General features: G+C 44.3%; 1 non-coding gene across 1 annotated transcript; it reads right to left on the minus strand.

The window, feature by feature from the left end:
• Nucleotides 1-16,926: 16,926 nt before the first annotated feature.
• Nucleotides 16,927-17,033, minus strand: LOC132356306 (U6 spliceosomal RNA). The gene has a single exon (XR_009499823.1). It is a non-coding gene; the product is annotated as a U6 spliceosomal RNA (small nuclear RNA).
• Nucleotides 17,034-17,965: the final 932 nt, after the last annotated feature.

Below are 17,965 nucleotides of genomic sequence, written 5' to 3' on the forward strand. Positions count from 1 at the left end.
CTGGGTCCTAGCTCATTTTCACAAGTGTGAAAGGACACAGAAAATTTCCCCCTGATCCAATAAAGCCTTTGACTTATCCATCCCCCACAGCATTTCAGAAACGAAGCTCCAATGAGGCTATGTCTCTGGTAAGGTAAGTTTTATCAGTTGTGTCTTCCTTATTAAATAGTAATCACCTTGGCTCTGGGTCCTAGCTCATTTTCACAAGTGTGAAAGGAGAGAGACAATTTCCCCCTTGGAATCAATCCCCTATAATGTATGTATCAGAGGGTTTCTTCACCTTGGCACTAGACATTTGGGGCCAGATCATTCTTTGCTGGGGCTGTTCTTTGCACCACAGGTTGTTCACCAGCATCCCCGGCCACTACCCATTGGGTGCCAATAGCATCCCTCCCCTCAGTGTGACAACCAAAATTGTCTCCAGAAACGGCCCCAGTCGAGAACCACTACATTAGGCGGAGATTCAGCAGTTGGTATTGAAATGGACATGGAAGAGGCCCTCTCCTAGATTGTTGAACTTGAACAAGGCTCTGACCATCACTGAGCCTCTGTTTTCTGCATCTATAAAGTTGGAATAAAACATCTACTTTGATTTGATGTCAAGTTCAAAAATGATAATAATGTATGTGAAGATGATTCATAGGCTCTAAATCTGTTTGTGAATGTGTAAGCACATCATTATAGAGAGGTAAAAATTTTTACACTGCAATTCAGTTGTGCAAAAAAAAAGAAACTTGTAGCTCTAAAAAGTATCTATAATTGATTTCATCAATTTATTTGAGTCCCCAGAAAATTTAATTGGCCAATTAAAAGTAATTTCCTCTTTTCCAATTTAAAACAGACTCTTTCATTCAACTTGAATTCTTTGGGTTAAGAATTCAATCAATTCAAAGTACAAATGTCCAGGGCAGTTTCTCTCAAGATATCTCTCCACCTTCCTCTCTTTCTCCAGGGTGGAGGTGGAGGTGTCTGGGTGGAGATGGAACTTAAAAGTCCTACAGTAGCAGGGGGTAATCACAGTTCCATGTGCTGCTATTGGGTATGTGCTGACCCGTGGGCCATTCTGGTCTGGTTCCTGGGTATATACCTGGGAAAGAGATCCTGCCTGGTCCTTCGGAGCTTTGTGTGGGGTCCCCGACTTGGCCTCCAGAGATGAGTTGCCACTCCCTGCAGCCATCTTATCTACCACCCAGATCTATTCTGGTGCTTCATTTATTTCAGCCTCTGCATCCCCCTGTGGGTTCAGGAACTCTCAGATGTGTACCCCGCACCAAGCTGGAGTCTGCAAGTCTCTGCAAGTTGGATCTCCTGGAAACCTTCCTCAGCCCTGGTGCCTGCTGCCCTGGGCTAAGACATTTGCATTTCCTGGCGTCGGGGGTGGGTAAGTCATCCTATTTCCCTATCTGGGTGTTTCTAACCCCTGATAAATATCTTTCCTCCCCTCCTACCCCCAACAACCTGAGTTTGACCTGGAGTGGAGGAGCAGAAACACCCACGCCTCATACTTCTTGCCCTGACTTCTCTCTCTTCTAAGCTCCCTTCTCAGACCTGCAAATGCATTTCCTCCCCTTTACTGCTGGGTGTGGAATTCCCTTAATATCCTGTCTTCCTTCTTTGCTACTCCATAGCTTTCCTCTCCCTCCCAGTGGCCATATGGCTGAAGGGATCCTGGGAAAGAAACGGATTTGTCAATAAGAGAAAATACATTTAGATGTATTTCAAAAATATTACAGTGAGGGCTCAGGGCCCAGTGGTGGGAAAGAAGAACTCTCTGAACATGAAAAGCATGCCCCAAACTGTCTTCACCCTTCAGCTTACTGTTCTACACAGAGACCAACTCCTGCCCTTGCAAAGCAAAACCCATCATCAGAGAGAATGTCTCTTAAACCTTTTAGACCTCCTTGCCCTTCTGAGTTTTCCTTTCTTTTCTTTTCCTCCTTGTTTTTCCATTGTCATCTCCTCTCTATCTGGATTTGGTTTCCTGTATGGTCTGCTCTTGGGAGTTGTCCCCTGGAAAGAGCCCCCTGGGTTAGCAGAGGGGGCTCTGCTTGCTTTCCCTTCTTTTCTGGGGAAGCTGGGCTGACACAGCTGCTCTGGCAACCGTCGTTTCCAAGGAGAGCCGCCAAGCATTTGGAGCCTCCGCGGAGGGAGCTGGGACAGCATCTCCTCATGGAAAAGCCATTCCAGTGGGTTCCTTCAGAGCCACCTAAAAGGGCCAAGGCAGCCCCCAGAGTTACTCACCAGCCTGAGGCGCTCAGGAAACAATCCCCAGTGGCTCCATCAACAGCTCCCTTTGAAAATTCATATCCTACAACCTGTTCAGGGCCAACTATGCATTCTTGATAGCACTCCAAACTCACACTATGAGTGCGCGTGCACACACACACACACACACACACACACCCGAACACATCTCCCCTTCGGCTCTGTTGAAAAGCCTGGATTAATATAATGGAACTTCCTCTGCCTTATGGACTAAAATAACTCTGGCATCCCCCTTCTGGATGGATCTTAATTAGGAAAGACACAGCATTTAAATTATGCTTATTACTTGCAGTTGCTTGCTGTGGGTTTAGGAAAAGGCAATGGAAGTCATGTGAGCTGGAGTTTTTAATGGGATGCCTCTGGAAGGGAAAAAATGCCAAGGGCATTTTTAATCTTTTCTCCCCTTGTAATCATCCTGTCTGAGAAAAGAAGTCCAGGTTCTAATATCATCATCATCATCATCATCATCATCATCATCATCGATATTCCTTGAGTGCCTACTCCATGCCAGAATCCCAGCTAATAAGCATTTTATATGCATTGTCTTATTTAGTCAAAAGAATTAGAATTTGACCAACACAACCTATTAGGGACCATCCATTTCTAGGGGAGACCAGGGACAAACCCTTAGTATGAATCAAGGGTTCCTTTCCTCCCTGGAGCTGCCAGGTGCCTATCATAGTACCTGCTAAGAGTACATATGTGATGAATCGATGTATCAATCAATAAATGATTGAATGTAGTAGATGTGCTCAGAATGAATCAGATGCAGAAGAAGTGTGTGTGGGAATAGAGTCCATCACTCCTTGGGGCTGAGTCCTGGTCACAGACCTTGCTTTTGAGTAGACCAGACAGGCAATGCATTATTCCATTCTCCAATGGATGGATAACGTGATGGTGGGATTTAAAATTTGGAAGAATAGAGAGAATTTCTCTCCCCAAAAGGTCTATTGGTATCTCAAAGGGGATAAACTTCCAGGCCACAATTATGATTTTAGGCAAGTTGTTAAACTCATCTGATTTTCCATTTCCTCAACTGTAAAGTGGCTATGATGGTAATATCCACCTCAGGGAGTTTTCTGAGGATAATAAAAGATCAGATATGTAGCTAAGGAATGGGGGCTCCAATATATTAAATGCCTTTCCCATCATTACTCATTCAATCATTCAACAAATATTTGATTATCTATTATGGTCCATACCCTATTCTAGATGCTGGGGATACGACAGTGAAAGGGACAGACCAGGCTCATTAGCGGGTCAGGGGAGGCAGACAATAAACAAATAAAGTAGATAATTCCAGATTACAACAAATATGAGAGTAAAAGAAAGCAGAGTGAAAAGGCTGTGATGGAGTAGGGTGGGGAAATTTATACGAGATCCTCAAGGAAGAACTCTAACAAAAAAGTACCTGTTAAGCTGGGATCTGAATCATAAGAGGGAGAAGCCATGCAACTGGTGAAGAGCAGTTCAGTCAACAAAAACAGCAAGTGCAGAGGCCCTGAGGCAGAAAGGACATTACCGCAATGTGGAAACAGAAGGTCAGTGAGCTTGGAGAGTGAGGAGGAGGGGGTCCAGGATAGAGCTAAACAGGTAGGCAGATGCCAGATCATGGGAGGTGTTACAGGACTTGGTGAGGAGTTTGCATTTTATTCTAAGTGCAGTGAAAATATTTGGAAAGTTCTAGTAGGGGAGTAGCGTGTTCTGATTTACATTTTTAAAAGATCCCTCTGGCTGCCATATGGAGGATGAATTATAATGAGACGTATGTGGAAGTTAAGTAGAATAGTTGAGGGCAGAGGTGATGGTAGCAGGACTATGGGACAGCGACTCAAAGGAAAAGCTTGGGTCCAGGCAGTAAGGGAACTGGGAACAGAGCCTGGCCTGCTGCAGCACCTGCCCTTCCGGCCCACGGTGTGTGGAGAGAAATATTCCTGCTTTTCTTTTCTTTTAAGTAGATTTCCCATTTAACAGTGTTTCTTGCAGAGCCAGGAGGTCCCTGGGGACTGCTAAGGTCCACACCTGAGCAAAATTAGCGTGCTGGTGTGATACGCATTCATCAGTGTCTCCACAGTTCACTCCCCCGCAGTGCTGGGCCTGAAAGGGTCCAGGAGGCCCCAGGAAGGGCAGGAAAAGAGGGGCTGGTGGGATCCCAGGGCTCCTGCAAAGTATGGGGTTTCTCATCCAGAAGGTGCAGATCTGAGGAATACACAGTAGGGGTTACAGCCCATTCCCACGTAAGAGCAGCAAGCCTGCTGGCAGCACAAGGAGAGAGACCCGTGTGGAGGGTGCTGGGGGGACGGTCAGTGGGAGCCCATGGCCTCTTTGTTCGTGAGTCCATCTCCTCCATGGGAGAGTAGTCTCTCTGAAAGTGTCTTATTGACTTTTGCATCCTTGGACCATATCAAAGGAATTGGTAGGCAGTTAGCAAAGACTGCTGAACAGTTAGATGTATGACATTCCTAAAAGCACAGAGCCAAAGAATTGCTCCAAGTTGGATGATAAGAATTTGTAAATCAATAAGTCCTGGGATTCTAAGCCATTGTTGGTCACAGATCCTTTTGAGAAAACGATGATATCCATGGACACTTTCCTCAAAATTCCACATATAAAAATTCTTCTAATATGCAATTTTTTTAACAGATGGGAAAAATGGAGGAGCAGAAAACAGAAGTGTCTTATCCAAAGCCACCAAACTTGTCTATGACAGTCATACCCGGAAGTCCAGATGTCTTGACTCTCCCCTCCTGTGCCTGGACAGAGCATGTGGACTCTTCCACATCTCCCCTCTTCTGGAGGGTACAAAGATAACAATCAGAACCATTCCAAGAACTGGCCCCCCCGGGAGAGTTCTTAGAACACAGCTGATTGCAGAGATAGTAAGCTACTGCCTGGGGCTGCATGATCACCTACGCCTATCCTGGGCAGGCTGGGAAGAGCCCATAGGTTATTCAAGTCCTGAAAATGAATGACTACTCAATTGTCTCTGAGAGTGAGGCAACAATACCAAGTGTGTGTTCAGGAATCCAAACCTAATTGTAACCACTAATGAGCTCATTTTCAACCTCCTGGCACAAACACCTCGAAGCAGCAAAGCTCCATCTTTACATAGAGATTTATTTAGGACAAAGTCGCAGGGCAATGCAGGGACCTGGGCCTGTCCTGTCTTTGTGGCTGAAGCAGGTTTATCTCACCCCCTCCCACGTAGAGAGAGAGAGAGAGAGAGAGAGAGAGAGGGAATGTGTTGGAAGAAATGAAAGAAGAGGAGGAATTAGTATACGATTCCCTAACAGTTCTCTGGGTCTTCACAGCCTAAAAACGCCTTCTCAATGTTACGTCACAGAATCCCCCAGCACTGGTTGTAATGGCTGAGAAGACCTGGAGAAAAAAAGAGAACATTCTCTGTAACCATCCTGACCATTTTCTTCCTTCAAGAGCCATAAGGCTGGGTTCTCAGGAAAACAGAACAAAACAAAACACTCAAAAAAAGACAATCAGCTTCCCTCTGAGGATTGTCATTAAACACCAGATGTCCAGGAGGGAGACTCTAAACCAAAGCAGCTGTGTGGACAAGGCTGCTTCCAGCCTCTTCAGACTACAAGTCCCTGTGCCTTTCAGCCTGATGGCAGTTGCATCCCCGGCCCCTGCCCCTGATGGGTGGGGATGATCCCAAGGTGGTTGTTCTCTCCGCCTGTGGGCAGGCTCCCTCCCTTCTCCGGCCGTCCAGGCCTCTGGCAAATTCTGTTCAGTCTTGTTCAGCTCAAATGTTATCCCTTCCATGTTGCTTTTATTCTTAGACCCACTCTTCCCTCTGTGCTGAAGATGAGGACGGCTAACATTTATGTGTCTATTGTGTATCCACCATGTGCTACATACAGTCTCCTAAGTCTCAGATCTAGGAATAGCTGGGCTTCTTCAGAACTCCTCTGCATTTATCTCAGCACTCTGAATCATAACTAACCATATTTCCTTTCTTACTGCCTTGGGTGCTAAGAAGCTCAAAGCCAAATTTGTGCCCCGTCACTAGCAATTACACAGACGCTTACGATGGGAGCTAAGATCCTAACCTTGTCTCTTGTTTTTTCTATCCTTGATTTTAAGACCTATTCTAAAAAAAGGTCATTGGGCTAATTTCTGTTTTTGAGTGGGTAAATTCAAATCCTATCTAAAATGGTTCATGATACAAATAAAAAGTGAAAGGTACTGTATACACATTTCTGTAATTTTCATGACAATCTTTCGACTTACAAGGCAAGTAGAGCTCAGAGAGTTTACATAACTTATTCAAGATCATGTAAGATCTTAAGTCAAAGAGCAAGGCATCAAATCGACATCTGACAGACTTCAAAGCTCAAGCCCTTGACAGTCATAATTGCTTATACTCACAGGCGTGCTTACTATGTACCAGGTTTTATGCTTATTATCCTAAGTATATTATCTCATTTATCCTTACAACAATCCTATGAAATAGCCACAATGATTACAAACATCTTTGAGATGAAGAAATTGAGGCTCAGAGAGATCAAATGTTTGTCTGAGGTTGCTCAGCACTCAGATTCAAATCCACATGCCTGAACTTTGAAACTCTGCACTCTTTCCAGGTTCTTTAACTTATAACAGAGGTAAACATATAAAAAGCCAGAGTCCTAATTAAGTGTTTGACTTCTTTGGAATGCCCAACTGCCTGGTTATATCACAAAGGCTTAACAACTGACAAATCCTAGTGGAGAAATGGGTGTCTGGCTGGAAGTAGGTATTTCTGAGTTTCACAGTTCTTCATAGAGCAGATGGATCAAAAACACAAAGTCTGTGTGCAATGCTGGATTTTAAATACCAGCCTGAGCACTGACAGAGGAAGACAACTACCTCGCACCCAAGGGGTGGAAATGAAAGCCTTTGGAAAGGGCAGCGCTGCTCACAGGCGCCATCTTGCAGTAGAGGAGGGAAATTGCTCCCAGAAAGAAACCCCCATACAAAATGGAATTCCCCAAAGTACAACTTATTGGGCCCCTTGTGTTCTGAGTGCTTAATGCACGTATTTTTCTTTCATACCATTCCTGCAAGGGAGAGATGATTATTTTTATTTTACAAATGAGAAATTTAAAACTCAAAGATATTCAGTAACTTGCCAAGATATTTGACCATAGTGTGAGTAGCCTCTCTCAACCTCCATTCCCACTGGACCAGGTAAACTCTCAACAGCAGTGCTCCTTAGGGGCCCCTGCCTTCTCCAGTCCCGCTCAGCTGGAATCACAGGTGCTCCGCCCTCCACCTTGAGCCATTCGTGGGACGAGCAGGAGCCACGTCAGCAGTGGGATCAATAGGGCTGTGCCCACAGTTGCCCGACTCATAGCACAGGACTCCTGCCCTGCGGGCTACGTCAGAAGCTCCACCCCAAACTGCAGTCAGCTTAGCTGGGCCTTATTATGCCATGCTACTCTCAGCAGCCCCCCTCGTAGGGAGTGGGGAATGCAGGATTCTCCTCCCTCTGTCCACTAATCATTGACTAGGTGCTCTCATGATTACAGAAAGAAAAAAAAAAAAAAAAAAAAAGCCAGCTCTGAGCCCCACCACAGCTCTCTGAGTGCAGTTTGGAACTCTGATCTTGTTGACTTCCGGGGACACCACACCTGGAACTGTGGATTAGCTGCCCAGGCTGCCTACACTGGAACCAGCCTCTGTGGCTAAGCCAGCTTTTCCCCGACCATGCTCCTCCCGGCCCTCTCTTCGTCAGGAATAAGACTGCTGAGGATGCAGATGAATTCTCACCCAGTTGCTACTGTCCTTTGGGAAATATGTGAAGAGATGAAAAAGGGGCTAGGAACTTGAGGGCAGACCAACGTTGCCTCAACTTTCAGAAAGGGACAGTGATGGCTCCTTGATATTTCACTAAGTATAACGTTCTTCAGAAAGAAATGATGTGTGAACAGTAAAGAAACAGTGAAACATGAGAGTTAGAAAATTTTGCTATGAATAAATCATGTAAAATTAACCAACTTTCCTTTTGAGAAAACGTTGTCTTACTAGTAGATTTTGGAATGCTAGAGGCACAGTTTGGAAACAGGTAAGGATTCCAAAAGATTTTAGTGGATTAAAAGTCCCCCTGGAGGGGTACCTGGTGAAGCACCAGAACACTGGTCTGTGCTCTGACTCAGCCAGGGATGTTGTCCGTGACTTAAATGAAACTAAACAGCACACTGACTGATGCAGGATTCACAATTATTTGACATCTTGGAAAAACAACAATAAAGAAAAACGAAATTTAATTAGTGAAGATGAAAAGTCTTAAGCCTCCTTAAAAACAAATACAGGAAGGAGCAGCCAGCAGCTCCTGACAAAAGACTGCAGCTTTTGATGATACAAGCCAAGTATGAGTGAGAATGTGATGCTGCTGCTTAGAAAGTCCTGCAACCAGGCTTCCAGTCTGCACAGCGGCAGCATAGAGACTTTGAAACTCTGCTCTTCCACAAAGCAATGAGAACACTGACCATTTGGTCAAAATGGTCGGAATCAGCATTTTCAGAACTCTGGAAATTAACCAAAGTCTTGCAACAATCTGAGGAGTATTTATTACGAAAACATGCCTGAATCTCATCAAAAACAGTGTCCTTTGTGCATGTAAACTTGTCCTATTCCTATCTGCCTCCCTTATATTTATATAAATATAAATATATATATATATATAAATACATATATGAACTTAGCAATGTACCTGGTACATAACCACCACTTAATAAATATTAGCTTATCAGTAACATTTCTTTTTTCCCTTCCTGTAGTAGTTCTGCCTCCAAATGCATAAACATATATGCAGATGCATCTACATATATGTAGATGCATATATATGTAGATGCATATACATCGTATATAGTATTATACACAGTATATATGTATACACATAGTACCTACACAGTATATAGTAGTTCTGCCTCCATATATGATCACTTGCTAGGTCTCCTTCATTTTTCTTTCCTAATTTTCACCGGAGCTAGAAAATCCTGGCAAAAGTAGTGGTCTCCTAGGTGCATGCTAGGGCTCTAATGTTATAGGGCTGGGGCAGGCCGGGTTGCCTCTGGGGAGGGGAGGCAAATGTGAATTATAACCAAGGATCAGACCAAGATTAATGCCAACGGGGGCTCAGACCCTGAGCCTGTGCTGGTGTAAGACAATGGGCAGAATACAGGGGAGCCGGAGAAGTGGGGCAAGGAGGCAGGGAGTGATGTGCACAGGCTGCAGCGTGGCCCGAGCAAGGCTGCCGGCAGCAGCTATAAGTGCTGCTCACCTTTCCGCTCCATCCTCTTCATCCTCATAGGCATCCTTTATCCTGTGTCTCCATCCACTCACTGTACTCTTTGGACAATTGCAGGTGTTTTCAAATTGTGCTACCTAGAGGTGCACCCAAGGTTCTCCCAACCTTTGATTTGATTTTTAAAAACTATAGCCAAGGGCTTCCCTGGTGGCGCAGTGGTTGAGAATCTGCCTGCCAATGCAGGGGACAGGGGTTCGAGCCCTGGTCTGGGAAGATCCCACATGCCGTGGAGCAACTAGGCCCGTGAGCCACGGCTACTGAACCTGCGCGTCTGGAGCCTGTGCTCCGCAACGAGAGAGGCCGCGACAGTGAGAGGCCTGCGCACCGCGATGAAGAGTGGCCCCTGCTCCCTGCAACTAGAGAAAGCCCTCGCACAGAAACAAAGACCCAACACAGCCAAAAATAAATTAATAAGTAAATAAATAAAAATAAAGGAATTCCTTTAAAAAAAAAAAAACAAACTATAGCCAATTCACCATTTGCGAGCTGTAAGAAGCTAAGAAAGAGGCCTAGCAGGTGAAGACCCAGGTTCCATACTCCTGTTTCAGTCAGAACAACAGCTTCATTTTTATTTCTCTTAACTACTGGGGTTTCTCTTAAAATTCAGCTTTATTAAGAGTTTTTGCTGTAACAATGTTTGGCATCACATTGGTCTACTGCAACATTGCCAGGGCATCCCTGATTTTGCCACTTTTTTTTCCTGCACCCACTCTAAATAAATCATTCTAAGTGCTTCTTCATTAAGGTACCTCCCCCCGATCCAGAATATTTGTTGACTTTTTATCATCCTCTGAACAAATCAAATCCCCAGCTGAGCCCCTGGGCCCTCTTCAATCGGAATGAAAGGAATGGGGGCTTCCCTGGTGGCACAGTGGATTAGAATCCTCCTGCCAATGCAGGGGACACGGGTCCAGTCCCTGGTCCAGGAAGATCCCACATGCCGCAGAGCAACTAAGTCTGTGCGCCACAACTACTAAGCCCCCGTGCCACAACTACTGAAGCCCGTGCTCCACAACAAGAGAAACCACTGTAATGAGAAGCCCTCGCACTGCAACGAAGAGTATCCCCCGGTCGCCCCAACTAGAGAAAGCCCGCGTGCAGCAGTGAAGACCCAACACAGCCAAAAATAAACAAACAAACAAATTAATTAATTAAAAAAAAAAGAATGAAAGGAATGGGGTGATGCCTGACACTGTTTAGAACACTTAGTGCATGACAGGCACTCAATAAGTAAATACTAACTTATTATATTTGTTCTTTAAGGGAAGTTTTCCATCCTCCCAACTCCTAGAACACGACCTTGCATGCAGGACCTTCCTCTTCACAGCATAATTCCTTGTACACAGCTCAATTTCCATGGGGAAGCGACCTGGTGATGTTTAGGAAGGTCCCGAATTTCTATTTTCTGTGGAAAATGGTGTGGTGATGTTTAGAAAGTGCCTTCCACTTCCATCTTCTGTTGTCTGGAAAAATACCTACTTCTGGTTGGCTTACAGATGGAACTATTGGGATGACCTAACTGAATCCCTGGGGTGGTTCATCATTAACCTGGCTCTTGGTGCCCCCTTGTGGCAATCTGCCACCATGCAGAGTTCAAGAGAGGGTGACAGCCATCCTTTAGTGGGTGGCGAACTCTGAGCCGAATATCACACTAGGCTTAGCTCATTCATCCTCACCACACTCCTCTGAGGTAGCTGCCCTTGGTTTAATAACTCGTTCTTAGCAACATAGCTAACAAGCAGCAGAATAAAAACTTGAACCCAAGCTGGTTAGACTGGGGCTTGTGCTGCTGATGGCTGTGCTAACATGCCAAGAGACATTTTGGTGGGCATATAAAGATGAATTAAGAGGCAGCATTTCTGGAATAAAGGAGTAGAAAGCTTGGCAGACCTTATCCCCAGCAAAATAACAATCGAACTGAGAATATTATTTAAAATAGTCATCATTGAAAGTCTCTGGAAAGTGTCCTAAGGGCATACAGCAAAAGAGAAACATTCGTTCAAGAAAATCTATAATATCTCAATAAAAACCGTGAAAGTCTGTGGTGTTTGAGCCCCACTCTGCTCCATTGCCCTCCCCACTAGCTCCGTGTTATGGAAGTTCTGCCCAGGGCAGGTACAGCCAAGGCCTCCATCTCTCCTGAGATCCCAGTCTGGGGTTGTCGTTTGACCCTAGAAGAGGCAGGATGCTGGTGCTTCTTGGCCCCCAGCCCCATTTTGCATAAGTCGTATTGCAGATAGGCACTCCAAGAGGACCAGGCCTCCCTCTTTTCATCTGGCCCCCCACTTGTGGGGTGGAAGCTCTGCTCCAGGCTTGGCAAGTCAGGGTACTAGGGCCCTGGTTGCCCACACCCCAGATCACTTGCAGGGCAGAGATTCTGTGCTGAGATGACAAGCGGTTTCCACATCCCCCTCCCCCAGAACCCACTTGTAAAGCAAGGACATCACTCTGGGAAAAGGGTCTCTGGCCCAGCTCCAGTGCAGTGGTAGAGGGGTGCTGCCTAGTGGGAAAGGCAGGCCATAAGGAGGAAAACTTCCACAGCTCTGAGTTTATTTGGAATAAAGAGTGGAGAACTCCATGCCTAAGAGTGTTGTTGAAAATACCCTTGATCTTTGTGGAGAGCAGTGAAGGAGGCTGATATCTGCATGATACAAGCAAAGTGGTAGAGCAGCCAGAAGCCTAATAGAGAAAACCAGGGAAAGAGAAACACAGAAGAACTCCCCGTTGATCACAGCCAACTCTGGGGGTCATGCTGCCCCCTCGGGAGCAGCCAGAGTAGGATGAGGACAGAGGAATCACTGTGGACTCAGAGAGGAGCCATTCTGGAGTGGTGAGGGGAGAAAGCAGACCAGAATGGGCACAACAGTGAAGGGGAGTCTGAATGGGAAGAGAAGACGTGGAGACAGACCACCCATCTGAACTAAATGCCCCAGAGAAAGGCAATGCTTGTCTACACAGGTCTGGTCTGCCCAACAGCCGAGTCAGAACTATGTCCAGCCATCCGCTGCTCTGAATACAGGACAACAAGCCCTCTTCAATGGCCCAGCTGTTGATCAGCAATGGCATTTGTTGGGACCACAGAGACCCAGTTCCTCTTCCTCTTGCTAAGAAACACTTAGAGCCGTTCACTGGGGCCTTATTTAAAGATATTACATTGATAAATTAAATGGAATAATATATCCAGCTTGCCTAGCACATAGGAAGGCTACTTTCCTTCCACTTCAATTGTTATAAAAACACAGTGAAACAATGGAGAACACACATTGCTCTAAAGAATTGTTTTTCCCTCTGAATTCTAAAATTGCAATAATTGTAATACTGAAACTATTATTGCTATTGTTGATCCTAAATCACTCTCTTGGCATTGGCTGGAATTCCATTTGAAGTGAGTCTTTCCTTGGCCCCTACCAAATAGGCTTAGTGATGCAGCCTGGTCTAGAAGGTGTTCTTGCAGAAATAATGGTAATTACCACCCGTAGTGAGATGCTCCTGCGTGTCAGTTAGGTGCTGTGCTTGACATACATTATGCCCATTTTTCCAGAAACTCTGTGAGAAAGGTAATCAGCAGCCCAGCTTAATGGATGAAGAAACTGAAGCTTAGGAGAGTCTTGGCCAAGACTATTTTATTAATGATGAAATTCATAAATAAAAGGTTTTATTTGATGCCTGTCATGTCATTGGTGAAGCATAACTAACCTTTGATTAGAATCTTCTGAAGAATTTTAAAGTTCTTTGAAACTATTTCCTAAGCTTGGGTCACTATGATCAAACACAAGAGGCACACAGTTGAAAGTGGCAAGTGGAAATTCATACCTATCTTATCTTTCTTGAACACTGCTGACTTTGATCAAAACATAGCTCCAACTACGGGAATCTGCCCTTGGGTTTTCCCTTCTCCTTTGCCACTGTCTCTCTGTGCAACCTCACTCATGCTTAGGGCTTTAACTGCCAACTCTATTCTGAGGACTTCTAAATCTTTAATTACAGTTCAGTCTCTTTCCTGAGTTCCAGCCCACTTATATCCAGTTACTCATGAGGTGTCTCCTCCTGGGTGTCCCTAAGGGACCTCAAACTTAATAGAGCCCAAACTGAACCCATACCATTTTGTCCCAAACAAGCATCACCTCTTCTAGTTTCCATGTACCCAGACAGCTGTGGCAGAAACCTGCAGTTCACAGAATTCTCGCACTCCCTCTCTCTCTCTTCCTGTTATCCTATTGGTGGCCAAGTCCTGTAGAGGGTCGATTCTCGGAGTAAGGTCTCCAGATCACCAGCAGCAAGAGCATCTGGAAACTAGTTAGAAATAAAGATGCTTGGACTCCATCCTCATTCAGAACCAGCATCTTTGGGGCTGGGACCCAGCAATCTGTGGTGTAACCAGCCCTCCAGGTGATTCTGATGACGCTCTAAATTGACCTTCCTTATTATCTCTCTAATTTCTCCATTCCTAAAGCTCCTAAGTCAGGCCCTCCTCTTCTCACAGCTGAACTATTGCAATCATTTCCTAACCGTGTACCTTTCTCCAGCCTTAGATCCCTCCACGCTTCCTCTCCTTTCCTGCCAGAATGTTCCCTCCAAATGCAAATCTGATCATGTCTCTACCCTACATAAAATTCTTCAGTGTTCCCCCAGTGCCTAAGTGGCACCGTCCCCAAGGAAATATAATGCAGGCTCATATGTAATCGTTTTATGTGGCTACTAGAAAAATTTTTAATTAAAAAAAAAAGAAATTAATTTTTTTCCTTTTTTCTTTTATTTTTTTGGCCATGCGGCATGAGGGATCTTAGTTCCCCGATAAGGAATCGAACCCGTGTTCCCTGCAGTGGAAGCAGGGAGTCTTAACCACTGCACTGGACCGCCAGGGAAGTCTCCAAAAGAAATTAATTTAAATAATATATTATTAAATCAAATATATCAAAAATATTATTTCAACATCTAAACAATATGAGAGTCATTAATGAGATATCTTACATCCTTTTTTTCACGCCAAATCATTGAAATCTGGTATATATTTTTACACTTACAGGTGTATCTCAATTCAGATGTTAAATTTTCATTGAAAATACTCAATTTATATTTAGATTTCATAAAATTTACAAGTGAGTTGAAAGAGTAGTTGTACTTATCCAAGTTGCTCCAAACATACTTAAGCGTTTTTCAACAATTGAATTAACACCTTTAAAATTTAAATGAATTAAAATTAAAAATTAACTTCTCAGTCACGCTACCACATTTCAAACGCTCTATAGTCACGTGTGGTTGTGCTACCGTGTCGGTCAGCATGGCTTAAAGGACAAAATCCTAACCCTCAGCCCTCCCTCCAGGACCTGGCTTCTTCCCCCGGTCTCCAGTCTCATCCCTGTCGCATCCCTGCTGCACAGAGTGATTCATTACAGGGAAGCACATTTCCTGAGATATTTCATGTCATTTCCTGCCTCAGGACCTTCCCCCATGAAACCTCCTCTCCCTCCACTGTCCTGTCCCTCATCTCCTTCTTCACATGGCCAAACCCACTCATGTTTTAGAGTCAGCCCAAGAGGCACCTCCTCTATTAAGCCTCCCACCTCTCCTCCCCAGGATTGACCAATCCTTCTCTGAGCTGACCTGAACTGTATATCAACCTCTAAGACTCACATGAAGATTGTATTTTATTTATTTGTTCACGTGTCTCTTTTTTTTTAAGATTTAAAAAAATTTTTTATTTTATATTGGAGTAGAGTAACAATGTTGTGTTAGTTTCAGGTGCACAGCAAAGTGATTCAGTTATATATATACATGTGTATGTGTCCCTTGTTACTAGGGAGTGAACTCCTAAAATCTTGTTATTCATCTTTTTTATCCCTAGCACCTAGAACACCATCACTAATAGACATTAATAAATGTTGTTGAATGAACACGATTAAAACCCAAATTTGCGCCCTTTTGTTATCACATACTCCCCTCCATGGACCTGAAGGGCAGCAGTTCACTGTCACTGAAGAAGTAGTGATCTTGTAATTGTCACATCATGGCAATTTCCCCAAAGCTGAAGGAAAGAGATAGGCTTTTCCCTTTTTTTTTTTTTTTTTTAACATCTTTACTGGAGTATAATTGCTTTACAATGTTGTGTTAGTTTCTGCTGTATAACAAAGTGGATCAGCTATACATATACATATATCCCCATAGCTCTTCCCGCTTGCATCTCCCTCCCTCTCACTCTCCCTATCCCACCCCTCTAGGTGGACACAAAGCACCGAGCTGATCCCCCTGTTCTATACAGCTGCTTCCCACTAGCTGTCTATTTTACATTTGTTAGTGTATATATGTCAATGCCACTCTCTCACTTCGTCCCAGTTTACCCTTCCCCCAGCCCGTGTCCTCAAGTCCATTCTCTACACCTGGCCCTTATCCTGTCCCACCCCTAGGTTCTACAGAACCTTTTTTTTAGATTCCATATATATGTGTTAGCATACGGTATTTGTTTTTCTCTTTCTGACTTACTTCACTCCGTGTGACAGACTCTAGGTCCATCCACCTCACTACAAATAACTCAATTTCGTTTCTTTTTATGGCTGAGTAATATTCCATTGTACATATGTGCCACATCTTCTTTATCCATTCATCTGTCGATGGACATCTAGGTTGCTTCCATGTCCTGGCTATTGTGAATAGAGCTGCAATAAACATTGTGGTACATGACTCTTTTTGAATTATGGTTTTCTCAGGGTATATGCCCAGTAGTGGGATTGCTGGGTCGTATGGTAGTTCTATTTTTAATTTTTTAAGGAACCTCCAATACTGTTCTCCATAGTGGCTGTATCAATTTACATTCCCACCAACAGTGCAAGAGTGTTCCCTTTTCTCCACACCCTCTCCAGCATTTATTGTTTCTAGATTTTTTGATGATGGCCATTCTGACCAGTGTGAGGTGATACCTCATTGTAGTTTTGATTTGCATTTCTCTAATGATTAGTGAGGTTGAGCAGCCTTTCATGTGTTTGTTGGCAATCTGTATATCTTCTTTGGAGAAATGTCTATTTAGGTCTTCTGCACATTTTTGATTTGGGTTGTTTGTTTTTTGATATTGAGCTGCATGAGCTGCTTGTATATTTTGGAGATTAATCCTTTGTCAGTTTCCTCATTTGCAAATATTTTCTCCCATTCTGAGGGTTGTCTTTTTGTCTTGTTTATGGTTTCCTTTGCTGTGCAAAAGCTTTTAAGTTTCATTAGGTCCCATTTGTTTATTTTTGTTTTTATTTCCATTTCTCTAGGAGGTGGGTCAAAAAGGATCTTGCTGTGATTTATGTCATAGAGTGTTCTGCCTATGTTTTCCTCTAAGAGTTTTATAGTGTCTGGCCTTACATTTAGGTCTTAAAAGTATGGAACGCTTCACGAATTTGCGTGTCATCCTTGCACAGGAGCCATGCTAATCTTCTCTGTATTGTTCCAATTTTAGCATATGTGCTGCCAAAGCAAGCACTGGGCTTTTCACTTTGCCATTTGTTCTTACTCCAAGGTGATGAGGCACACCTTTGAGTGTACCCTTCACAAAGGATTTAGAAACAGAAGACTGTAAGCTCTGATGATTGTTATCTTTCTCTGGTTTGCCCAGACCAAATCCCTTAACCTCTCTGAACCTTGGTGTCCTTTTCTGTAAAATGGGGATGTGATAACCTAATGCACTAAAGGATGTAAAATGCTTGGTAGACTACGCTGAGTAAAGCACACCTAAGGTTCTATTATCATTTAACCTCAGAAGGTCACCAACACAGACGAGAAGAGAGGAAACACCTCCTTTATGCAGGAGTCTACACAGCCTGGGGAAGCAGGTGAGGAGTGAAGTGTGTGTATGAAGTGTGGATGAAGACATGGGCTGCCTCGTCCTGTTTCTTCATCACATTATGTTCCTAGAGGGAGAAGATGCCACTTTGCACTCTCATTGGTGTTGGGTGTTACCCAACTACTACGTCTGGCTTTTCCCCCTCCAAACCTTCTTTTACCGTCTTGAGATCTTTCTGTACACAGGCCGCTACATAAAAGGTCTCTGGAGTTCAAGGTGGGACTAAAAAGCAAGAACAACATTGTCAAATTACTGGGTGTTAAGATCACCATCATAATCCAGGTGTAAGCTGTAGTGATTTAGCTCAGGATACTTGCTGAGCTGGGTTCCCTCTGCCCATCTCCATCTTCCAAGGGGAAGAACGTTAGAGGGTTGGAAGGAAAACAAGAAAGCAGATGGTGAGTGTACCCGAGAAGGGACCACCACCCCCCCTCCCCAGAGTCAGCTTCAAGGGGGGTGAGATGAATGTCCCCAGGTGAGTGTGAATATCCAGGAGTAGGGGAGCCCTGCCCTGGGCCTGGGACCCAGCGTGCAGGTGTTCCTTACACCTCTGTGGCCTGAGACCAGTAGGT

Source organism: Balaenoptera ricei, chromosome 20 (genome assembly GCF_028023285.1).
Source record: "Balaenoptera ricei isolate mBalRic1 chromosome 20, mBalRic1.hap2, whole genome shotgun sequence".
Classification (NCBI taxonomy): Eukaryota; Metazoa; Chordata; class Mammalia; order Artiodactyla; family Balaenopteridae; genus Balaenoptera; species Balaenoptera ricei.